We start from the raw sequence: 26,862 nt of genomic DNA on the forward strand, positions 1-26,862 counted from the left end.
AGTTTAATTTCCAAGGCCCTCAGCTGGAGAACCTACTTGGGTAGAAGGAAAAGGTTTTTTTCCTCCCATACACTCTGATTAAAATAAATTATTTATTGGGCTGACACAGGAGAAAGTTCTGGTCTCTTTTTAAATACCACCAGCCAAACTTGAAACCAAGCAGGACCCTACAGGGTCTTCCTGGAAGAAGACCCCTGCCCCCCCGTGTCCTCTGCCTGCCTCTTGTCTGTAGAGAAACTTTAGCCTCTGAGGCCTTCCCCAAGTTCCAAAGAGAAATGAGAAAATGCAGAAAGAAAGGAAAACAGTCAAACAAGACAAAATAATAATAGTTTAGCCATTAAACAAAATCAAGGACCTTTCGTTCCTCCTCAAGGGATATAGATAATAGTCTGAGCCATGTCCTTTGAGCTGTTTGGCAGATACTGAACCCGCCCCCCTGCACCCCCTCGCCCATGGAAGAAGTTAACTGTATGCTGCTCACAAGCACCTAGACCCCAGACCTGTTGGAATCAGAAGGGAGATGATGCTGACTTCCAATAACCTTACCACCAACCAATCAGAAGAATGTCCACGAGCTGATAACACACCCCACAAGCCCTCTCCCTCCTCCTGTCTTTAAAAACCTTCCCCTGAAAGCCTCGGGGAGTTCAGGCCTTTTAATCACGAGCCTACCTGGACTCCTTGCTTGGCGCCTGCAATAAACGCTGCACTTCCCTTCACCACCACCAGGTGTCAGTAGACTGGCTTTACTGCGCGAGCGCCAGCTAGGGACCCCAAGTTTGGTTCAGTAACAAAATCTGTAGAAAGTTGTCAGCAGCATCCAGCACTTGGGATTGGAATACTTTACCACAACCTAAACTTGAACTGGGTTCATTCAGGGATTTTTATCAAGAGAAGGACTGGAGAAGAGGCAGGCACCTTCTGTTCAGGAGGTTCACGTGTTGCAGCTTCACCTTGCAGTTCTGTGAGCAACGGAACTTCTAAGGTCTTGGTCCTTGTGTTTGAAAATGTGGACCGTGCAGGTGCCGGGTTTCTGAAAGCAGCCTCTTTTTACAGTGAGACGAAGGAGAGGAGGACAGCCCCATCTTCGGAAAGTTCAGGCCAAATTCTGGGCCCTCAGGGCCGTGCAAGTTCAGGGCAGAAGAAGTGCAGTCTTTAGATGCACTAACGAAGGATGTGGGAGCGCGACCAAGGCGAGAGGGACGGAAAGGCGCACCGCTCCGCGCGTCCGCAGCTCCTTGTTTTGGAGGCCCGCGCGGTCCCGCCTCATTCGCTGAGGTGGCCCCGGAGGCCAGGGAGGCGGGGCGGCCCCCTCAGCTGTACGTAGTTCCCATGTTTGCTCCGCCTTCGCTCCCGCCTTCTGGTTCGAGGCGGTCTCGCGGCCGCGCGGAACCACAACTCCCACAAGGCCCCGCATAGGGGGCGTGGCCACGGCGAATGGGCGTGGCTTGAACGGCTGGACGAGCTGTGATGCAAAGGGGGTTTTGGTGCTCAGCGTCTCTGCTTCCCCGCCGGGCTTCCTAGAGCTCGGGAGCTTTCTCATCCATGGATTGAGATCTGATCCTCTGACCCCTGGAGTCACTCACCGTCAGGGAGCGTCGCTTCGGACTGGCGCTCGACTGGCAGCGTGTGCCTAAGTGTAGGTTGGGGAGGCGCAGGGTGGGACCGGGTTGCACTGAAGCTGCTGGTGGTCCTGGACTTCCTGGGGGAGCCTGTCTGAAGCCCAGGAAATTACAGGTGCTGGTAGGGGAATCCCGGGGGGAAAACCGGGGCCCAAACCAGCACTACGGGCCGGAAGCCAGCAATAACTCTGGGGAAAAGCCCAACCTCTAAGATGCTTGAATTTTGGCTGTGAAGAAGAGCAGGAAAGATGACAGCCAAATCAATGGGATATCTGTGGACCGGTGCTGAAAATTTTAGATCTGTCCTCCAGATTTTTCTACCTGTCATTCATAGGTTTTATCTTTTTATCCCTTGTGTTGCGTTCTGAGAGAATTCTTTGCCTTGGTATTCCAGCTCTCTGGTTTGGTTTTCAGCAGTGACCATTCTGCTATTCAGCCCATCTCTTGAAAGGTTTTATTTCAATAAATGTTTGTATTTCCAAGATCTCTGGTTAACTCTTTTCGTAACTGCCTGCTCTCATTTCATGATGTGATATTCTTGCTTATCCCTATGATTATTTTAATTATGCTGGTTTTAATGTCCTGATCACTTTAAAAGAAGTTTCCTCAGGTGCAAATTCTCTCTTAAAAAAAAAAAAAAGAGAGAGAAAGCATATGTTAAAGTTGTTCTTCTTTTATGTTTTGATTTTCCTGAAATGTTTGTGATTGTTGGTCACTCATTTTTTTTTGTACCTGAGGTTTCCTGATTTTTACCCCTTTGCAGAGGGAAGAGAGATAAGGAGAGGGCAATGTAGGGTTTAATTTTTTTTTTTTTTTTTTTTTTTTTAATGAAAGTGGGAAGAGGCAAGGTTTGTAGCCTAGTGGCTATCTGGGGTACCCCATCCTTCCTGAACTTGGTAATTATCGGGATTTTGCGTGTTTCTCTTGCTGAAGCTCCCATACTCTCTGCTCCCAGCTGGAAGCAGAGATCCCATCTTCTGCTCCCTGAAAGCTTATATTTTGGTGAAGCTTCTTGTTCTGGTATCTCAGCCAGTTACCTTTCCATTTCCCTTGGCTCCCTCTCTCCAGGTTTTCAACCCCCTTTCCTTATGTACCAGTGAGGATGGTAGGAAAGAGTGACCCAAGGAGCCCTCCCCAAATTTTTTTAGTATCTTTTTTTTTTTTTTTTTAGTATCTTTTTTCAGTACTTAGAAGGGAACCAAGCATCCTCAGTAGGACTCTCAAAGATGAATGAAAAACAATGCCAGTAATAACTCTGCTAAAGAAATGATGACATCAATTCTTTGTATTGCATATAAATATTTTTTGAATTAATGTTATGTTAAGCATAAGAATTTCCTGCAGGTAATCATTTGAAAATTGATGTCTGTACACTTTTATATCTTATTAGAGCAAGATGCTCTACTAAGCATCAGAGTCATGCTGATCATGCATATTCTGTATAAGAACTCTTGGAGTTCTGTTAAGATAACACCATCCATTTAAAAAAAAAAAAAAGGTAAAACTGGAACACTGATGAAATGTTAACTCCTATTTGTGCCCTGAAGCTCTGTTATTAGTGGGCATAATTTAAAATTTGATTATTTACCCTTTAAATTAAGAAATTTGAGTGTCTATTGTTTTCAGCACATAAGCACTTCACTGATAGAGGTGTGATTTTCAGCATTCTTTAAGCAGGTAGCAGAAAACACACAAAAAAAATACAGATATTGTTTAATCTTGGTAAAAAAAAAAAAATTAAATGACTATGGCATGTAAAACCTTTAGAGTACCTGGGATGGCATACTGCATCCCCATTTTGAATTATGGCAAATTCAGGTTGAACAAATGTTTTCACTTCCATAAATAACATCTTCATCATCCTCACTCTGGACACCTCTGCATCTGCTCTCACAACAGTAGGCAGGTACCTAAGTTACCAAGCTCCACTAGACTCTGCCCAGTAGAGTGTAGAATCAGACTTTATGCATTTCAAAATTTAATCCTTTTGTGCTTTCCATTTCCCCCTTCTCTTTCAACAGGTAAAAAAAACCTTGCTCAGCAGAACTTTTATTTTTGACCAGTTCATGAGAGAGACAATAAAAATACTGAAACCAATTAATTAGCTATTATTAGTTATTAATTAATAATAATTATAATTATCTAATACTAATAGCTAGTTATACATAATTTCAAATGTTGGTGGAGACATTGACCATGAAACTTTTTTTTTCACAGCTAGTTACTAATAGCTAGTTATACATAATTTCAAATGTTGGTGGAGACATTGACCATAAAACTTTCTTTCACAGCTAGTTACTAATAGCTAGTTATACATAATTTCAAATGTTGGTGGAGACATTGACCATGAAACTTTTTTTCACAGCTAGTTACTAATAGCTAGTTATACATAATTTCAAATGTTGGTGGAGACATTGACCATGAAACTTTTTTTTTCACAACCTGGTAGTAGAGTGAGAGCACAAACATCTCAGCTATGATGAATTCACACACACACACACACACACACACACACACTACAAATGAGATTAACGGCTGAATTATGTTGGTGGTTTCTTCATACCCAACCCCACCCTTGCTTGGGTACAAGAACTTCAAGCACCTCCATAAATATCAAGTAATTTTAAACCCTGTGTTCCTTAGGGCCCTTCTCATCTTGTAACCTATGATGTTAGACTTCCAAATACTGTTTTAGGAAAGCCTGAGTTTAGGATTTCATCCTAGCAATTTATTAGCACACTTCCTAGATTGGGGAAGAAAGAAAGCACAAATGGTGACAAGAATGCCTCATCCATGGACAGATCACGTTCTACTGTACAGAGGTTGGTAATATAACCCACCATGCACTCCCGCACCCCCAAGCTTCCTCGTCTCTCTAGCTCACAGATATCAAGCAGAAGCCCTGATTTTAAATTTTGTTGCATTTTTATTTTCCAGATAATATATCCACATTGACATAAGTCTCAAAAAAGGTAAGATTCCCCTAACATTTCTGCAAACAAATCAAACTCTGTTTGGGGTAATTGGTGTTTCCTTTCTATATTCCACATGCATGTTATATGATTTATGTAGTTTTAATTATGGTTGAATTTGAAAACTGCCCACTAACTTATGCTCTTTTTATTTTTTCAAAAGCTTTGTTGTCAATCTAAGAGTACAAAATCAAAGTACATTGCTTTGCATGTGAATGTTCTCTTGAAATTATATTACTATTTAAACTAATTACAAGGAATTTGTTCATTAATAGAAGATTAATGAACAATGGGAGAAGAGAAAATGCCATCAAATTTCCCATGCAGATGGAATTTTTTTGAGGTTAGATTATTCTCATGTGAAAGAAAGTAGGACATGAAATAAATTCACTGGAGAGAGGGGAGAGAATAAATGACCAACTTAGGATAAGTTCAAACTTAAATTGGAAAATCAAAAGCCCTTTCTAAATGCCTCTCTTATAAATAATTCTATTCAAATAGCAAAGCCAACAGAGTACAAAATTATTTGTTTCCAAATATATACCCTTGAATTTTTGTTATCTTGTAGAAAATTACCCATTTGCCTCTATTGGTTGGTTGGAATTTTGAGAGGAAGCTAGTGTATAGAATAGGAGGGTTTTTAGCGTTGAGTGAAGGCAAGGAAATGGGTGTCTTAACACTGCCTGCACAGTGTAGCAGCAGCTTTTTGAGGTCACAGTCTGATTTTGGATGGCCATCCTTTGCCTCAGGGAGGGAGTGACTGTTTAGCATGAATGTGTATCTTTGAAGGGAGGACTATCCAAGCCTCTGGGGGTGTGCCTGTCTCATGCACTGGTCTGGTGACTTACTGCTTTGGATATTTGCATGATAAACTCTAGTTAAAACCCACCTCCAGCTACTTACAAATTATTACAGGCCCTGGACCTTCAGAGGCCTCTGCGACCAGGCACCCTGTTAAAAACATAGAACAGGGTGCTATGTAGCATACACGGTGTGAAAAGTTGACATCAGTATTCACTCAGTGGTTTCAGTAAGTTGTCCACTAGATTGTAGAGGTGAGAAACATCTGGAAGGTTCCCAGGAGGTGGTGGATTTTGGGGGGAAAGAAGATAAGGGTGGGATTACCAGATTTAAGAGGTAACAAATAAAGCATGAGAGGTAGGCCTGGAATCATGAACTTTTGCTGTTGTCTTGGCAGGAGTCGAGGTACTGGGTTGGCCCAAAAGTTTTTTTGGGTTCCCGTAACATCTTATACTGAGGCTGTGTTGAAGTGGGTCAGCCACAGGGAGGTGGTGGTGATTCCACAGGGGAATCATCATTTGGGTTTGGGTATCAAGAAACAACCAAAGTAATTTAGCCAGAGAATCCCACTTGTAGCGTGTGTCTGCGTGTTAACTCTTCATAGCTGAGGATACTGAGCTGGACGGTTACTGATATCCTATCCAATTCCACCATTCCTCATGTCTGGACATCTTTGTTCTGCTTCTAACCAGATGTGAGACCTCGGGCAATTCCTCAACCTCTAATTCTATCCCCATGTGGTGGCGTCATGTGTCCCAAGCCCCAGAGTTTGTTTTCTCCATAACCAGACACAGGTCCTTCAGTTCCCAGTCTCTTAACTGGGCTGACCATTACAGTGGAGAAGATGCATGACAACCCTGGATGAGAAGTGATGGTTCACTTCCCCTTGAGGAGAGTGGGGAAGCGCTAAGAGAGGGCGGATCGCAAGGGGAAATCCTGCCAGCGCCTGGGGGCACAGGGAAGAGGGGAAGAGTGTGCTGACGTCAGACTTCCGGAGGGGGTAGAAGGTGCTGTCACTGGTTGCACTGTAGTCACAGAACCGGGTTGGGGGCAGAGCGAGGAGGAGTGTGGTAACGGAGCATCAGCAGACGCAGAGAATGACCTGGCTGAGTAATTAGACGGGAAAGGTCTTGTTATCGGTTTTGATTTTGTGAATGTGTGTGTGTGTGTGTGTGTGTGTGTGTGTGTGTGTGTGTGAGAGAGAGAAAATGTGTTACATTTTAAACGAGGGAGATAAGTGATGTTTACTTTTGTTTCTAGTGAGATCTTTTCTGTGATAATAAGAAACTCATATGATTGTAAATGGAGTACTGGTGCTGGACTCCAGGTGCAGGTTCAGAGAGTCGAAGAGGGAGATCTGGGGAGCCGTCCTCTTTTTTTTTTTTTTTAATTTAATTTTTTTTAAATTGAAGTATAGTTGATTTACAATGTTGTGTTAGTTTCAGGTGTACAGCAAAGTGATTCAGTTACATATATATGTGTGTGTATGTATATATATATATATATATATATATATATATATATACACACATATATATGTGTTCTTTTTCAGATTCTTTTCCCTTATAGGTTTTACAAAATATTGAGTAGAGTTCCCTGTGCTATACAGTAGGTCCTTGTTATTTACCTATTTTACATACAGTAGTGTGTATACGGGGAGCCATCCTCTTAATAAGAGAAGTAAACACTAGTCACAGTAAATTCAGAGGTCCTACAATACAGCATGGCTGATGTCATCTGGACCCCGTTAAACGTGTTTTAATCTAAGAGTATGATTCTTCATTGTGTTAAGTACAACAGGCCTTCTGCAGAGCAGTGAGGGAGCTGGGGGCAGCTGTGCCATGGGGGCCTTTGTGGAAAGTACTTGGTAGTACGAATAGCAGTAGTTATCAGTTTTGGAGAGCTTACTCTCCTCTGTTCTAGGCACTGTGCTATCATGTAGGTTTATAAGGGTGAGATAAAAGTAGAAATAAAAATAGATGTGGGCTCTGTTCCCATGAAGCTGAAGCCCATCTGTTCCCTTTTACTGTCCATTCCCTTCCTGTCTTCTCTGGGCACCATGCAGCCCTCCCAAGCACCTACAGGGTTGAAGTGCCTGATTCTGTAAAAGGACTGCGGTGTCCTGAGCGTGCTCACCGGGCTGGCTCTGCCTTGAATGGTGGAAGAAGACACAGGGCATTTCCTCCTTCTGTTTGCCAGTGATTTTATCATCTGGTGGTGGTTTCTGGTTCCTGAAAGTTGGTGACGTTATCTGGCATGACCAAGTTGTTAAGTATGAGATAAGAGTGGAGGAAGATAGACTGATGTTGTGGAAGAAGAGCGGTCCCTGAGGGGTCCCCTCCCACGAGCACGCACGGGGGACAAGCAGATTCCAAGAACATGATCAGTGACCTGAGCACGGCAGGCGTGCCGCGTGGAGTGGATGGGAGATAAAAGGCAATGTCAACAACCCAGTTCTGTGAACTGATTTTCTGAATGCTATTATGCCTTGTACAGAAGAAGACAGTTTGTGGAACAGAGGGCAGCCTTACAGAGCAAGTTTTACCAGTCATTGAATTTATTGCATTTTTCCATCCTGGACACAACGCTCATTAGTCCAGTCAATCTGTTGGTTATAAAAATGAGCTTTCCTCTAACTGACATTTGTCACTTTGTAACCTCTTTGAGCAATACGATCATTCTAACTTTATCCCCAAATACCTAATCCTGTCTTGTAAAGAAAACTTGAGAGTTTTATAGCTCCATAAACATTTAAGAAAAACAATGGACTCATTCTAGTTACTTTTTAATCCTGTTGACATGCCAATGAAAGGAATCAGTAAATATCAGCAATCTTATCACCAAGCACAAATTACAATTTATACCTAAGTCAAGATGTCATCAGTAAATAAATCTTCTGCCTCCTCCAAAGCCTTTTACCCACCTTCTAATATCTCTATTATGCCATAAAAATAAAAACGGTCACCAGTGTCCAACTGTCATTAATCACAATTCAGCTTACTCCAGAAGTACAAATAAACTGTTCATTACATTTTTATCCCATTACTTTGACACTGATACAGAATTGCTCATTACCTTATTCCTAAATCAGGAACTACAAAATTTTAATAGAACAACAGTTTCCTTGATGGTATCATGGAAATGTAAATGCCCAGTGCAATTTTCTTAACTTGTACAATTACTCACACATTACAGTAAATGGGTCAAGGCCATTGTCAAGCCTCCATCAAGGAGAGTCATTAACTAGAGGAATTTCCCCTTGTTCTTCAGGATGACAGCCTCTGAGCTGACAGGTTCCATTAGTTGGCCACACACATTTGACAACCTTGTAGACTTTTTGATAGCTGAACAGCATATCTGTGTTTAAGGCATTGTGATCCTTTTTCTTAATATAAGAATGCCAGTTTTTTCACCTTTCACACTACTGCCCTCATTAGGAAAGTTCCTGCCTCAGAAGGTTGAACCAGTCCTCCAAGGGGATCACCTGAAATACCTCCAAGATAAAAGTGAAATTCTAAACAACATCCATACTAACTTTATTAATATTGATAAGGAAAGGATTTTCCCCTTGATACCATAATACGTATATATGTACATATATGGAAAGATAACTAAAAAAAAGAGCAGTCTGATAAATGGAAGAAAGAATAAACATAAAAATTCAGAGGAGTGACACCACTGGTATATGGGCTCCATGAGACCAAGATTTTTGCCTGTTTTATTTACTGCTGTGTCACCAGCACCCAGAACAGCGCCTGGCACTGTATCCACTCAAACTTAGGTTGTTTTGAATAAATCACTTTGGCCTTTGATAGTGAGGTAGTTAGTTCACAGTCCTCAGGCAAGGGGTGGGATCTGTGTTGGGATTTCAAGAATGGGAGCAGCCAAATAACAAAATAGAAATGCTAAGCTGTGCAAGGATACACTTTGCTGGATTGGGGTAGGTCGGAATGCATTTCAAACGTGATTCATGTATGACTGTGGTCTGTACACATGTTGATCATTTTCCTTTGAAAATGTGAAGCACGCGGATGTCGTCCACAATGAATTGTTTTGTCCATATACAGAATCACAAAACAAGTCATCCTGACTGGTCTCTGCCCACACACCCCAGGAGTATAAGTAGACTTCTCCCCATGGTCTTTCTGATGTCAAGACTAACAAGTTGACCTCTCCTCTGTTCAGTCCTGCTCCCATCAGTTGTACATTACGCCCAGTGTTTGCAGTCTTGGAGTTGCCGTACCGTCTGCCTTTTGGTCATACGACGTCTTTGAAAGCCAGTGTGTATTTTACATTTACAGCATGTCTCAGTGTGAACTAGCCACATTGCAAGGGGTCAATAGCCACGTGGGGCTACTGGCTGTAGTATTTGTACAGTGCGGGTCTAGAAAGACCACACGTTTTTCTACTCAAAAAAAATGTTATGAGTTACTACATTACATCTTTTTTTTTTTAATTTTTTATTTATTATTTATTTATTATTTTTATTTTTGGCTGTGTTGGGTCTTCGTTTCTGTGTGAGGGCTTTCTCCAGTTGCGGCGAGTGGGGGCCACTCTTCATCGCGGTGCGCGGGCCTCTCACTATCGCGGCCTCTCTTGTTGTGGAGCAGAGGCTCCAGACGCTCAGGCTCAGTAGTTGTGGCTCACGGGCCCAGTTGCTCCGCGGCATGTGGGATCTTCCCACACCAGGGCTCGAACCCGTGTCCCCTGCATTGGCAGGCGGATTCTTAACCACTGCGCCACCCGGGAAGCCCCACTACATTACATCTTATTTCAATAATTAAGTCAAGTGATGGTAGCAACTCAATCATGGAATCAAATCTGATGAGGTAAATTCTTACACTGCCCCTGTGCTTACATTTGCTGTTCTTCTTATTGTTGTTGTTGTTTTAACGCTTCTCACTCACTGTGTGTTTGATCAAAGAATTAGGGAAATGTGTGACTGCAAAAAATAGGATGGGCCACGACGAAGACTGTCTGCTTGACCAAAGTTGAGTCAAACTCCTCCGAGTCCTCTTTCTGACGAGGCCCTGATCTTGGGCTCTGTTCTTTAGTCCAGTGGCTCTGCCCATTCAGTCCAGTTTTAGCAAGAATCCTATTGAGTCGATTTGTCAGAAAATCCCCTACCCTTGATATCTGATCAAATTCCTTATCTCCCACCCTTGGTATTTTATCCCCCTGGCCTGCCTTCAGCAATAATCCTGTCCATTTGATTTAGCCAGAATGCCCCCACCCTTCCCCTGACGTTTCAGCCTGCTCTTTGGCTCTAAATCTCCACTTGTCCTTGTTGTATTTGGAGTTGAGTCAGATCTCTCTCCTGTACTACAAAACCCCATTGTAGCAGCGCCCCTCCCCCCAAGAATGAAGTCTTCTTTACCGTCTTTACCAAGTGTCATGAGTGATTTTTCCTTAACAGTCAAAAAGGTGCTAATAGGGAACCATGACAAAAAAATATAACCTCCTATAATGGACATGTGTTGGGTTTGCCTGATCAGTATCCTTCCCTCTTCCTCTGAGATACTACCCTCCTCAATTCCAGATGGTCTTAGCAGAACTGCCAGCTGAGTTTTTCTTGCTCAGGGGTGGGCAAGTGAGCCAGACTAGGCCAAAATGAAAATTCTGTTGGGAAATTGAACCTTGAGGATTCAAACCAAGGATGAAAATGGATTGATGCTGCTTTATTCTGATGGCCCATTCATTCTTGCTTTCTTGGTTTTGGGGTCCACCATAGTTCCGCCTTTCTGAAGATAAGGACCACTTGGGGGAGATCACTGTTCGCAGAGTCCCTCTGCAATGGCCCACGTGGGCCAAGGTTGGGGAGCATAATAGATCTCTGGAAGTTTTTAAAAGATGCCTTTTTCCATTTTGCATGTGGCCATTCAAGACAAAAGGTCTGGGTAGAGTAGAGGATGATTAGAAAAGGTGAAGTTATAGCTACTCACTGATTTTGTGGTTGATGGAGAAATGGAAACACCCAGGTACAGGGCTGGGGGGCAGGGGTGGGGGTGAGGTATGGGGAAGGGAGAGGCATTAATAATCTTTGTCTTTCAGAACAGCCCCTGAGACCTTCCTCACAAATGAAAATGCCCCGGTGAGGTTCTCCTAAATTCTGGCAAGTCCCTTAAATTAAACTGACTGCTGAGTCTGCCATCCCCATGGCCAGATGATAGCTCTGACCATGATCTGATTGCCATGCTCTTAACCTGACAGAGGAGGCCACCGGAAACAGCAGGGAATGCCCCCAACTCCTGCACCTCCCACACAAACCAGCTGTCAACACCTATGAACATCTTCCCCACCCCCATTCCTGTAGACATTGCTCAGTCATTCCACGAGGGGCACAAATGCTGCTAGTTGGTGGCGTGGACAAAATGAGCAAACTGGGCTTGCAGCAAAGCAAGGACTAGACTCATAATCCAAGCTGAACTAAGAACTCTAGGGCTTACCAGCCTGCCAGGAAATCACTTGGGAGGCACTCAACCTGTGCCCTTCCACTGATTTGGGTCACACTAGGGGGTTTCCAACAATTGTCAACAACATTTTCTTTCTGTTGGATCCATGTGACCTTCTGGGGCCACACTTCTTGTGTAGAAGCCAAGCATTAATTTACCTCCTTTCCCAAACCACATGGACTTGTACTTTAGAGGGGTGGGCCTAAGAGACCCTCAAGAGTTTAAGGAAACACCACCAGGAGGTCATGTAGCCCTAAGATGACTGCAGACATCTCCCCCAAATGAGGCTATTCTTGGTTACTCAGGGGAACCTTCCAGAGGGATAACTGCCTCATTATTTATACTCACGTTGCAGACAGTCTTCCCTACAATGGGAGTCATCCAGTTAGAAAAGGTGCTACCAAATTTGTCCTGACCTTAAAGAACTGATCAGCAGTTTGACCCGAGGAGGTCGTCAGGTCAGCCTCGACTCGTGGGCCAGGGTTCTAATGGGTGTCAGAATTGTGGGCCAAGGCAGAGACTGTGCAATCATTATTACATACTGCTGCACCCAAGGGAATGCCTTGCACCACGTGGAAAGGTCAGTAGAGACCCTTAATGACAACGATGGTTTCTGAGATTTGTTCAGCTGGTTGAGTCCAGGACCCTGGGGGGCGTGGTTGAGGTCAGTATTATGGGTTGGTCTCATCCCACTGCTTGGGTTCTGTCGATCATAGCTATAAATGCTGTATGAGACGAAGTGAATGGATTTGGTCCCAGCCTCTACTGGTCAGAGTCATCAAAGTGTCTCACTTATGAAAAAATTCCCCAGAAGCCAAGAGAGTATAGAAATAAGGAGTGGATATTGTTGGGAGACAATTTTCTGTGGATCTCTTCATTTCTGCACATCATGTGAGCAGAGGCACTGAAAGCCCTTGTTCCAGACTGTCTGTTCAAAGGTATTTATGTAGTGAACATCCTTGAAATATAGGAGTGCCTCTTTCCAAAGCAGAGGGGAGGTTTGCTTACTGTCCAGTATAATAAAGATAATGTCTCCATTTAGGGAAAGGTCAGCCAGGCTTATCGTCCATTATAAAAGAGTTGGGGTCCCTATGCTCAGGGCTCCTCAAATGTGATGCAAACCTACTGTGTGCCCAGCATCCACCTGGGCTGCTCCATGTAACCCCCGTGGCACCTGAGGAATGAGGGGAACCGACAGACGTGAACATGAATCTCACGCCACTTGCTGTGCCATGAGTAATAAAGTCCTCTGTTGTTTTGACCTAAATATGCTGTGTTTTCTGACAACAACCATGAAACTGGCAGGCTAGCTTCTTAGTTTGCAGGTAGGGTAAAATTTCAGACCCTTACAGTTCTTGATAAAAAGTCAAGTAGGCAGTTGAATGTACAAGCATGGAGTTCACAGGAATAGTGTGAAAGGTGTAGGTCCTAGAACATCTCTAATTTGTGGATGAAGAGCCTGACCTTAGAGATGAATGGATTTATCCCTCATTGTGGCAAGGTGACAGCAGAGCTGAAACTAAAGCCACGTCTGTGTGCTTATTGCTTAAGCCTGGCTGTGAATTCAAGCTGCCTCCGATCTTGGTTCTTTTGCTACTTCTTGTTCTCTGACCCTGTTTCATAATTTAGGAAATGGTGGGAGCAGTAATAACCGTACCTGCCTTAAAAGGTTATCCTTTTTTGTCCTCTTCTTTGGCCGCACAGCATATGGGATCTTAGTTCCCCGACCAGGGATGGAACCTGCACCCCCTGCATTGGGAGCATGGAGTCTTAACCACTGGACCGCCAGGGAAGTCCCTAAAGGGTTATTCTAGTTCTGAATGTTTCAATCCTTGTCAGACATTTACCACAGTGTTTAGCACACACACAGAAAATGCTTGGCCCTCAAAAAAACTGTTTTCTAATACTAAGACTACTTATCAGTGCACTTTTTACCCACTACCAATTGGCTCTTTTGCCAAGAACTGATTAAAGCAGAATTGTCATGTGAGAGACTTCTAAGCCAAACAGTGAACGCTGTGAGAACGCGGCACCTGGGAGGTTTTGTCTTGGCTGTGCACCCATGATTAGAAGGTGGCAGAACAGGCTTCAGAGACGCAGTTCACCCCTTCAGGAGCCAGTCAGTCAGGAACTTTCTCAGAGTGTTAAAGCCTCAAATTCCAAAGACCACCAGGAACAAGCCTGTTGTCTGTTAAAATCAGATTTATTGACTCAATACCGTGAGAGAAGATATTTCGCAGGAACCAAAGGCTGCTGACCAAGAGGGTGGAGGAAAGCATCTTTCGGAAGGTCCCTCTCAAGGAGTCTGAGGCAGGTCTAAGAGAAGCAGTTCTGGACTGGTTTCTGAGGTGAAATTAGTAGAAGCAGGGATTAATCAGGATTTGGGTGCTGTCTTAGTTCAGGCTACCATAACAAATAACCTCAGACTGGGTGGCTTTAAACTGCAAACGTTTATTATTCACGGTTCTGGAGGCTGGGAAGTTCAAGATCAGGGTGCTGGCAGATCTGAGGTCTGGTGAGGACCCGAATCCTGGTTTGCAGACAACCATCTTCTGGTTCTATCTAGAGAGAACAAGCTTGCATGTCTTTGCTTATAAGGACACGAATCCCAATTCATCATGACCTAATCACCCCAAAGACCATGCCTCCTAATGCCATCACACTGGGGGTTAGGATTTTAACATATGAGTTCAGGCAGAACATAAACGTTCAGTCCCTAACAGGTGCTGTCATGAGGGCAGTGTGGCTTAGCACTTGGGTATCCCCAGGGATTTGTTAATTTTGTTGATCCTTTCAAAAAACCAAATCTTGATTTTGTTAATTTTCTTTATTGTTTTTCTGTTCTCTATTTACCTCAGCTGTAATCTTTATTGTTTCCTTCCCTCTGCTAGCTTTGGGTTAGTTTGTTCCTTTTCTAGTTGCTTAAGGTGTAAAATTAGGTTGTTGATTTGAGATCGCTCTTCTTTTTTAATATAAGCATCTACAGCTCTAAGTTTTCCTCTTAGCACCGCTTTCAGTGCATCACATAAGTTCTGTCGTTAATGTGTTTAATTTTTATTTGTCTCAAGATGTTTTCCAGTTTTCTTTGTGATTTCTTCTTTGATCCATTGGTTAAGAGTGTGTTGTTTAATTTGCACATATTTGTGAATTTTCCTGTTTCCTTCTGCTGTCGATTTCTAGTTTCATTCCATTTAGTCAGAAGATGTACTTTGTATGATTTCAATCATTTTTTAAGACTTGTAGCCTAATATATGGTTTATCCTGGAAATATTCCACGCCACTTGAGAAGAATGTGTATTCTGCCCTTGTTGGGTAGCGTGTTCTATATATGTCCGTTTAAGTGTTCTATTTTCTTATGGACCTTCTGTCTAGTTGTTCTATTCATTGTCGAAAGTATTGAAGTCTCTGACTATTATTGTAGAACTGTCTATTTCTCCTTTCAATTCTGTCAGTGTTTGCTTCATATATTGAGGAGCTCTGCTGTTTGGTACATAGATTTTATAATTGTTATATCTTTTTGGTGAATTGACCCTTTTGTCATTATATAATGTCCTTCTTTGTCTCTTGTGACAGTTTTTGATCTAAATTCTATCTTTTATATTGGTATAGCCACCTCTGTTCTCTTCTGGTTACTATTTGAATAGAACTATTCATCAACTCTTTCCTCATCATTAAAATGATAAGTCAACCAAAAGGCAGTCATGGTAGAATGGCAATACATTTGCTAGTGTCATGGAAATGCAAATACTAAGTGCAACTTAATTCACACAATCACTTAACACTACAGTAACCTAACAAGGAGCTCTGAAGCCTCTGTTGTTAAAAAACATCCTTAGCCATTTGAAATAGTGCTTCAGAGAAAACTTCTAGCTGACAGGATTCTATGCATTGGTACTGACATGTAGGATATTCATTTAGACATTTTGTGTCTCTGATGTCCTTTTTATAAGAAGCTATAAATCTCTTGTTAGTGAAAGATCACTTTCCATCTTACTGCCTTTTCAGGAAATGCCATATTAAGCCACCTAAAAGAAATATTCAAGATACTGGAAAAACAAGATTCACATTTTACAGTTAAAATTCATAAAATGTATTTTTCTGAAACGGGCCTGAGAAAGAATGTTAAGACAAACTGTCTTAGTGCTTTCTACCTAAAAAGTAAATTTATGCTAAATAAATATATACTGGTGAAGTTATAGAACAAAGGTATAAGGTCATAGATGGAAAACTAATCATCATAGTGATGGTGTATACATTAAAGTTTGGGTGAGTAAATTAAATTTCTACAACAAATGAATTTAAAAATTATATTTCCCAATAATAAAAACATCATAAATATAGTATCTTACAAAAACTTGTAACCCTTCACTCAAGGCTTAAATTCCATAAGAGAGGGCAAAAATTTTACACTGAAAAATAGATGATTACAGGACAATGTTTTGCCTTTCACAGAAAAAAATTAGCTAGAAACAACTTCATAATGCTAAAAGTTAAAAATTCAGATTACGTTCAGCACTTTACCCTACTTGGCTAATTCTCTTTTCTCTTTGTGTCTTTATGGTGACTGATAAGTAAATGTTTTTCAGGCTTCTCATTTTTCTCCGTCCAAGGATAATGACAAGTTCAGTGTTGCTTTCTCAACAGGGCTTGCGTCATTGATCTTATGCTCTCAAGGAAATTTGATACTGATTTTTTTTTTTTTTTTTTTTGCCTATGGCATCCAATTTAGTAAGAGCTAAATCAAAATATTTAGGGTTTATAATTTTACCTTTCTACAAGAGGCACCAATTCTAGGATGGTCATTTGGGATATCCTTTGAGATCAGAAGGAAATTCAAACAACATCAATGATTCAATCAACAAATGCTTATTGGCAACTGTGTATAGGTACTGTGGTAAATAATCAGAGAACTATTACATGAGTAAGGAATTCTCTCTTCAAGGATGTTACAGTCTGGATAGGCTATTTTTTAAAAATATTTTTTGTCTGTGCTGGGTTTTAGTTGCGGGATCTTTGGTTGCAGCACGTGGGATCTTTTTAGCTGCAGCATGCGGGATCTAATTCCCTGACCAGGGATCGAACCCGGGCCCCCTGCATTGGGAGCGCAGAGTCTTAGCTACTGGACCACCGTGGAAGTCCCTGGGTAGGCTATGTTACAAACACACACACAAAAGGCTAGTCATACAGAGGAGCTAATGAAATAAATGCTATGGACCACAGTTGACACTGGGTCAAAGAGAGAGATTTCTTTGGCCTGTGGTAGTAAGGTTGGCTACCTAGAGGAGGTAAAGAATCAGTGTAGGATGGAGAGAAGGGAACAGCAAATGTTGAAGGAGGAGAAGGGGAGATATCTCCAGAATAAACCGAAATGATCTGCCATGAATTGAAGTATGCTTTAGTAGGTTGGAAATTAGATTTGAATATATTTCAAATATACTGATCTGTGCATATTTTCACACTATCCCTTTGGAAAGGTGGAGCATATATGGTTGACTCTCTTGGCCCCATCCAGTGCCACAGGGTACTGCCGTGGCCAATGAAATCACCCTACTGCAGGCCTTTCCCTCACCCTTAATCTCTTTCATGTCTTCGACCCTCTTCCATATCCAGTACTTTGCTTCACTGTGGATTAGGATTTATAATCTTACCATCATCAAGTCTTAAAGATAATTCCCAGCCTTCGTCTATGTAACAGTCTTTTAAATTGCAGCACTGCTCAGAATTTTGTCTTCTAACAGTACCTGGATCAATGATCATTTTAACTTCAAAAAATTTCATTAACAGCTGCTAATTAAAGATTTGCAGTTTCAGACTTAACCCATGATTTTTATTAGTCAGGATCAGAATAAAGAGAATATAGGGCTCTTGGTTATCTGTTTTAAATAGAGCAGTGTGTACATGCCAATCCCAAACTTCAATCTATCCCTCCCCTCTCCCCTCCATCCCCCGCCCCGTAACCATAAGTTCGTTCTCTAAGTCTGTGAGTCTGTTTCTGTTTCGTAAATAGGTTCATTTGTATTTTTATTTCAGATTCCGCATAGAAGTGATATCATATGACATTTGTCTTTAAAATAGGTAACCAACAAGGACCTATTGTATAGCACAGGGAACTCTGCTCAATATTCTATAATAATCTAAATGGGAAAAGAATTTGAAAAAGAATAGATACATGTATACATATAACTGAATCACTTTGCTGTACGCCTGAAACTAACGCAACATTGTTAATCAACTATATTCCAATATAAAATAAAAACTTTTCTTAAAAGTCACTTAAAAATAAAACAAACAAAAAAGCACACACAGGTCTCCAGAAATAAAATAATCAAATTAAAGAATTCAGGAAAAAAATTACACGAATGTCTGCCTGTACACAAACACCCCTCCCTGCTCATCCATGTGGAGGGCTCCGGAGAAAGACAACATCTCCCCTCTCACCCCACCCCACTTTGTTAGCCAAAGAGTTGCCTTCCTTACTAGAAAAAGCAAGTGATCCCCCACTGACTGCATTGCCACTAATTTCTGATGGATTGGGGGCAACTTGCTAAACTTCTTGGTATCTCAGTCCTAACCCCATGGGGTTGTTGGGAGAATTAAACAGTAACCTGTAAAGTGAAAACAACACTAGTGAGTGACAGCAGCAGCAGCAACTGGAGTAGTGATAGCTGCTTGCCATATAATCCAGTTTCAACCTCAGTATAACCTTGGTATGACGAGGATAGGAATGGTGCAGAATAGGAAGAAGGAAGAAAGAAACCGTAAGAATTCACTACTTTATTTCTTAAAAATTGGTGGAATGTTTGTGGAGTTTGAATTTGAAGGTATTTGATGAAGAGGATCATAATTTCAAATCCAGATAAATGTATTGCTATTGGTATAATCACTACCGTCTGCCTTCAGTATGTTCACCCTATTAGCTGGTTACATTTCAACAGTTTTCTGGGTTTGCTACTGCAAGCTTGGACCTAATGGTGCCCGTGTTAAATTCTATAAATAGATAAGAAATCCTTTGGCATGATGGAGCAGTGGTTCTTAGACAGTTTGGCAGTTTTCTACAGACATTTTTGATTGTCACAACGGGGAGGGTCCTCCAGGCTTCTAGTGGGTAGAGGCCAGAGACGCTGCTAACCATCTACAGTGAGCAGGACAGCCCCTCACAACAAAGAATCATCTGGCCCAAAATGACTACCGTGCCAAGGGTGAGAAACCCTGATGTAGGTGAAGCAATACCAAGACGTGGGACGATGGGAATACTGGCTTTGAGCCATATGAATGCTACTCTCATTCATGCCCTCGCTGTGTCACCGAAAGGCCAAGAAAATTACTTATATCCCATTGCAGAGGAAGTTTTTAATTAAGGAGACAAGGCAACCTGTTTTCCTTGCCAGTCCAGTATAATCATGAATACATCATTCTCAGTGGCAGGACTTCAAGTTATGTGAAAGTTCAGTAATATGGACTTTCAATCACCAAAGCTGCCACTGTGCAGTGCCTAATCTGTTTAATTTGCGGGCCACCATAATTCACAATGAGCTCCCAATCTGGCAGCCTGATCTGAGACGGCCAGCTAGCTACCTAGTGGTAGGCCGGCAACTTTGGACTCTTTCTTCTCAGAAAGGGAAGCAACTTTTCCTTCACTGGGACAGATGCATTCTGAATTTGGACTTGCTTTTCTATCTGTCCTGCCTCTCCCAGCATCATTATCTGTGGATTCTCTTTTGCAACAGGAAGTGATCAAGAATGAAGTAACGGGACAAAAAAATCATTTTGGACTGTAAAATGCAGTAGAACACATGAGAAAGAATAACCAAAATATTTTTAAAAGATCCTAAATCTGATAAAAAAAATTGTTTCATGATGACTGAAATTTGATTACTCATGGAAAAGGAAATAATATGAAAGCAGGTGTTCAATTAGTATTGAAATGTTAAGTAACGAAAAAATTTCTAACTTTCTTTTGAGTAATTTGGAAAACAGAATTCTGCTTTGAGCAGTGTGCTTTTAAAATAAATTAGAAATGAGTTGCATGAACATAGGAATACGAATCTAATAAACTTTATTAAATATTTAAGCAACATTGCAGAGAAGATTGCAGACTACCTTCCCTCACAATCACAAGATAGCTGCTAGTAGCTCTTAAGACAGGATACTTCTTCACTTACCCCATCCCAGGTGTAGAATAAAAGCTCTTCCCATAAGTCTGACTGGACCAGCTTTGGTCACTTCCCTATCCCTGAACCAATAATAATTGCCTGAAGTTTTCATGTGTTGATTGCTTCTAACTTAGGTTTATGATTCTATTATTGTGAGGCCAGTGGAATCACCATATTTGAATAGACTAAACAGGATGCCTCTCTGTGGCTGGGAATGGGATTATTACCTCTGAAATCACATGAGTCATAAGGGGAGTAAATGGAGGATGGATGGAAATTGGGGTTCTGATGCAAAGGAGGAAAGGAGAAACAGATGCTAGGGAAAGAGTGTCCACAAGGAGTGAAACTCTCTTTCCCTTGTAGAGAGAGTCAAGGTCACATCCCCTCCAACACTTACACCTCCCTTCTCGTCTGTTTTCCTGGTTGTGCAAAAAGCCAAACACAGCCAAGTGACAGTGTCAACTTCTGTTTCAGCAACAAACTTACTATGTCTTGGAGATGGGGTGGGAGGGAGGGAGAACATGTCAGTAAAACCTTCAGATCTACAGAGCCAAGAGTCCGGGGAAAGAAAGCAAGTGGTTCATGAGCTGTAATGTCGTGAAGAATCTTCTTATCCATCACTCAGCTCTAGTCTTGGGTTCCTGTATCTGTGCATTCTGCTGTGGGAAATATAATATATGCCACTAATTCAAAGCATATATTGCATCTGAAAGGCAGCAGCCAATCCCCATTGCGTTGCTTTTGTTAGCACAGATAAAGCTGGCCCACGGAGGAGGGCAGAGCCAAGAGAAGATGTGAGAAATTAAGCAGGACCTTTGATCAAAATGTGCCTGAAACCTAATCTACCTTCTGACTTCATGTTCCTGAGAAAATAAAGTTCATTCAGTTTTTTTTAATTTTATTTTTTTATTGAAGTATAGTTGATTTACAATGTTGTGTTAATTTCTGCTGTACAGCAAAGTGATTCAGTTATATACGTATATATATACACATTCTTTTTTTTTTTAATTTTTATTTATTTATTTATTTATTTATGGCTGTGTTGGGTCTTCGTTTCTGTGCGAGGGCTTTCTCTAGTTGCGGCAAGTGGGGGCCACTGTTCATCGCGGTGCACGGGCCTCTCATTATCGTGGCCTCTCTTGTTGAGGAGCACAGGCTCCAGACGCGCAGGCTCAATAATTGTGGCTCACGGGCCTAGTTGCTCCACGGCATGTGGGATCTTCCCAGACCAGGGCTCGAACCCGTGTCCCCTGCATTGGCAGGCAGATTCTCAACCACTGCGCCACCAGGGAAGCCAATACACATTCTTTATAAAAATATTCCTTTCCGTTATGGTTTATCATATGATATTGAATATAGTTCCCTGTGCTATACAGTAGGACCTTGTTGTTTATCCATTCTGTACATAAAAGCTTACATCTGCTAATCCCAACCTCCCGCTCCATCCCTCCCCCAACCCCTCCCCCTTGGGCACCAGTCTGTTCTCTATGTCCCTGATTCTGTTTCTGTTTCCTAGATAGGTTCATTTGTGTCATATTTTAGATTCCATATATAAGTGATACCATATGGTATTTGTCTTTCTCTTTCTGACTTACTTCACTTAGTAGGATAGTCTCTAGGTCCATCCATGTTGCTGCAAATGGCATTATTTCATTCTTTTTTATGGCTGAGTAGTATTCCATTGTACATATGTACCACATCTTCTTTATCCATTCATCTGTCGATGGACATTTAGGTTGTTTCCATGTCTCAGCTATTGTGAATAGTGCTGCTGTGAACATAGGGGTGCATGTATCTTTTTGAATTATAGTTTTGTCTGGATATGTACCCAGGAGTGGGATTGCTGGGTCATATGGTAACTCTATTTTTAGTTTTCTGAGGAACATCCATACTGTTTTCCACAGTGGCTGCACCAACTTACATTTCCACCAACAGTATAGGAGGGTTCCCTTTTCTCCACACCCTCTCCAGCATTTGTTATTTGTAGACTTTTTAATGATGGCCATTGTGACCAGTGTGAGGTGATACCTCACTGTAGTTTTGATTTGTATTTCTCTAATAATCAGCAATGTTGAGCAGTTTTGATTCAATTTTAAATGGAGTTTCTGTTATTTGTTTTCCCCCCAAAGCATCCAAATAGATATACTCTGATACAGTGGAGGTCGTGAAGAGAGGTTCACTAGGTTCACTAGGTTCACTGAGGTTCACTCTGGGCTCTTCCTTAATTACTATTTCTAATGGCAAAGGTGCATGAAAACCACTCTCCCCCTACACCGGCAGAAGGGCCGTGGAATATGGTGGTGCTGGAAGAGAAGTGTGTTTTTTCTGCCTAGCCCCCATCATTTGGAGATCTGTCTTCACCTACTCTACATGGTACTTGATATGTTAATCCAGTTTCTTCAAGATTAGATGGCAAGATGGAGTTAAATGTGCAAGAAATTTATTGGGGAAATGCTTATCAGAGAAAATGATGAGGGGGGCTGGAGAGGCTGGGAGCGTGGTCAGACTTGGATGCAGGGCTGATTAAAGAAGAGGGAAGATGGGAAGGAGATGGAGGCGTGTGGGCTCTGTGCTAACCTACTGATGGCCTTCAGAGCACAGTATCAGGGCCCTGCAGTCGGAGATCTGAGAGACGCCTTCCCCTTGGCTGCACAACCAGTAATAGAAGGGAACATGCTGGACTACGCACGCCCACTGCAAGGGCAGTGAGACTAGGTCGGGTCAATGACATACCCTTTCAGGAATTTTAATGTGAGGGAGAAAACCCACAAAGGACTTAAGGTGTCAGAAGCAGAGTCACACAGTGGCAGGGCCCACAGGGAAGTTCCTTCTGCTGACGACTTCAGTGCTGCCTTGATTGCATTTCAAGGTTTTATGGTTCAGCATTTTCTTTGACCGCATGGATTGTTCAGTATGATTGCAATACATCCTTTTGTTTTGAATTTCGAGTTGTTTTCTATTGCTTGTAGACGTCAAAGAACCCTAGCTGAGGTGGGAGGAAGGGGTTAGTTTTTAAAATAAGTAAATGAGGGGGCTTCCCTGGTGGCGCAGTGGTTAAGAATCCACCTGCCAATGCAGGGGACACGGGTTCGAGCCCTGGTCCAGGAAAATCCCACATGCGGCAGAGCAACTAAGCCCGTGCACCACAACTACTGAGCCTGTGCTCTAGAGCCCACAAGCCACAACTACTGAGCCCACGTGCCACAACTACTGAAGCCCGCGCACCTAGAGCCCGTGCTCCGCAACAAGAGAAGCCACCACCATGAGAAGCCCGCGCACCACAACGAAGAGTAGCCCCCACTCACTGCAACTAGAGAAAGCCCGTGCACAGCAACAAGGACCCCACACAGCCAAAAATAAATAAATAAATAAATTTAAAATAAGTAAATGCTTTTAGAGAAATAAAAGTAGGTATCAGTATTGTTTAAAAATTTTAAAAGTACATATACGATTTTATATTGAATATGTTCTGGAAAGTTGCTTTTTTGTTTAAAATTATGTCTAAAATTTCATCCATGGCTACAGTTCAGTATGGAATATTCCATTAAATGGATATGGTTATTCCATTGAAAGATTACAGTATTTTGCAGTTACATAGGTGAATGTATGTGTCTTTTGTGTACCTCTGCAAGCATTTCTACAGAATACGTACCTAAGAGTATAACTGCTGTGTCCTGAGGTAACCATTTCTTTAACTATGATCGTATTGCCAATTGTTCTTCATAGTGGTGGTAACAATTTACTCCCCTGTCAGGAATACAGAAGATTTCTCATTGCTTCACATCACTGAAATACTTGGTATCTTTAGATTCTTTATTTTTAAGCAAGAAGTAGATTTATTAATATAGGATGCTCGCTCGTGAAGGTTACAAGCGGGAAGTCAAGACGGCTCTGCCCTCTAGATTCCTAAGTGTGGTATAGCCATAAAATATTACTTGGCAGTAAGAAACAGTGAAGTACTGATACATACTACAACATGGATGAACCTTGAAAATATGCTAAGGGAAAGATTCCATTTATATAAAATGTCCAGAAGAGGCAAAGCTACAGAGACAGAAAGCAGGTTAGTGCTTGCCAGGGGCTGAGTGGGGTGGAGGGAAATGCAGGATGAAAGCCAATAAGTATACAGTTTCTTTGGGGGGCAATGGAAATATTCTAAAATTTATTGTGGTGATGGTTTCACAGTTTTGCAAATATGCTAAAGCCATTGAATTGTACACTTTAAATGGGTGAAGTAGATGATATGTAAGTTATATCTCAATAAAGCTATTGCAAAAAAAAAGTTTGGAGACTACCGGTCTAAACAGAGTAGAAAATATTAGCAGTAGTTAACAAAGTGGATGATGGAGTAATATGAAGTAAAGAAGCCACAATTTTTGATTGCTTATTGGAGATGGCATAAAATTAGAGGTGACAGATTACAACCCAGGTAGACTTGCAGACTTGTATTATGAATTGAGATGATACCAACATAGAGAGGGTGTAGACAGCACCATGTGTCTCCAACGGCTGTGATTTCAGAGACTGTCAGAGCCTAGTGATGTTGCCGTGGCAGAGAGCTTTGGGACTCCTATAACATATAATAAGTGCATGGCTGCCTTCTTTCTTTCTGATGTACTGCGATTAAAGTATTATGTGAAAATTAAAGGTAAACAAAGACCATGAGTTGCTATATAAATATTTAAAAAGACAGAAAGTAATTTTAATTGTGTCAATGTGGTACAGCAAGGACGAGGATTGCACATGTAAGACTTCAAACTACCAGGTATTCTTCTTGTTCTTTCTGGATAGCACACCTGCTTGTCAGCAATGCTTTCTCATTCCCAGTAGAGAAATGATGAATACTTATATGGTACAGTACATGCCCTAAGAGATGCTAAATATAACATAAATCTGTAATTACTGATTACACTCAATTCTGGCTTCGATGATACTGCTATCTTTGTTCATATCCACTTATATCTAAATGGACTTTCCTTATAGATGGGGCTATAGTTCTAGATTTTCCAGAGATCTTGATTTAGTATGGTTTAACTATTGCCAAGAATAATGAGTTGTGATGTATATCTAAAAATAATCCAGAGTAGGATATACTCTGAGAAAGTATCAAAACATAAAAAAAAAAAACCTCAGACCACATATCCCAATGTGGAGAACTGAAAAACTTTTCATAAAGAATTATCATGAAGGCACTTCCTGACTCCACGCTTCCACTGCAGGGGGCATGGGTTCGGTCCCTGACTGGGGAGCGAAGATCCCACATGCCACGGGGCACAGCCAATAAACAAACAAACAAACAAATAAATAAAAAGACACCAACCAAAAAAAAAATCACATTAAAAAAAAAGAATTGTCATGAAGAAAATTCTCTCTATGAAGGGTTGTCTTATTCACTTATGCATATTCTGTTTCAAGAGTTTTCAAGTAATAATCCCTTCCTAAGTTAGCTATTACGTTGATCATCATTACAGCTTTCTGCAGGTGTGACATTTGGAGCTAATTATCTATATAATTCTGGCACTTCATTTGTGAAATGAAAACTTAAAAAAAAAACCTGTCTTAAAATGTATATATTTTATGCTCTGAAAATGATTTATCATCAAGCAAGTCCTGACAAAAGACCATTTGATAAAATGGATTTTCTGCATGTCTGAAATCCTCATTATTAACACCATTCCCTTAATGGCTTCTAAGGAGATGTTTGCATTTTAGCAAGGCTAAGTTTTTGTTTGTTTGTTTTTAACCTGGAAATAGCCCCTAATTGAGTAAATGACCTGAACTGACTTCAACCAGAAAAGTGCTAGGCATCTGGTGAAAGGGGCTGACGTCAGGGAAAAGCCCTAAGAGGCTAGAATAGGGATGGCCACTTTGGTTGCTATTAGGAGTCCGGGAGGTATGAACATTAGTGAAATGGGCTGCTGGGGGTGGAAAGTGGTGTTCAGGTGTGTTCCAATGGCAGCAGCAGCCCCTGAGCTCCAGGTGATGGCTGATTGTGGGATTGTTGTCAGACCTTCAGATTTTTCAATAGGCCAGCAACTTGGATACAACTCTGAACTCTTCTTATTGCTAAATGTTGACAGCTAATTACATTAAAAAAAAAAAATCTGTAGGTCAACCATTTGTAAGCCAAAAAGGTTAGTTCTGCGGGCTGTATGAGGCCACAGACCACCAATCTGAAATTTTCACAATAGAACATTTGCCAAAGGAAGCTGAGGAATATTGAGGACAAAAGTTGGCCACTTCTCAGTTGAACCTAGAGCTAGCAGCAGCAGGAATTCTCACCTCTGCTCTTTGCACAGTAGGTGTCTCTATGGACGAGGCCAGCTCCCTCCCTGAAGGTGGAGTTCAAAGGCAATTCTCAACTCTCTCAACATTTTTAGAGCAAGCAGAGGCCCCATCCTTTCCCAGAAGTCACAAGTCAATCTTCTGAGTTGAATAAAATCATGGGGGATACTGCTGTTACTTCTACCAGGGATTTAAGGGCATAAAAGTTCTTAGATATTTACCTTGCTCCTCATGCCTCCCATATACTGGTTAGTACTTGGCTTCTTAGATGACAAATCACTAGGAGCTTAGAGTATGAAAGTCCGGCCAGGATGTTGGGAGTTGGTGTTCTATACATGACTGAGCCAATCAAGCTTCTGCTATGGTTAAGAGCATGAGTCTGGAGCCAACTGCCTGGTCAAATTCCGACTCTACTACTGACTTAATAACTGAGCTTAACCCATCTGTAAAATGGGGATAATAAAATACCTGTATATGAGGCTGTTGTGAGGATGAAGTACATTGATACTTAGTGCTCTATATAGTTGTTTGCTATTATAGGAAAAATATTATTTTGGAAATTTGGAGGAAACTGAGG

General features: G+C 41.6%; 1 long non-coding RNA gene across 2 annotated transcripts in view; it reads left to right on the forward strand.

The window, feature by feature from the left end:
- The first annotated feature begins 1,421 nt into the window (after positions 1–1,421).
- The window catches only part of LOC309635902, a 35,569-nt gene continuing 10,128 nt past the window's right edge, over positions 1,422–26,862 (forward strand). For both annotated transcript variants that reach the window (XR_014249092.1, XR_014249093.1), the window contains exons 1-2: positions 1,422–1,639; positions 4,560–4,594. This is a non-coding gene — a long non-coding RNA (uncharacterized lncRNA). The remainder of the gene's footprint in view (positions 1,640–4,559; positions 4,595–26,862) is intronic.

The sequence above is a fragment of the Balaenoptera borealis genome (genome assembly GCF_965194805.1).
Source record: "Balaenoptera borealis genome assembly, chromosome: 10".
NCBI lineage: Eukaryota > Metazoa > Chordata > Mammalia > Artiodactyla > Balaenopteridae > Balaenoptera > Balaenoptera borealis.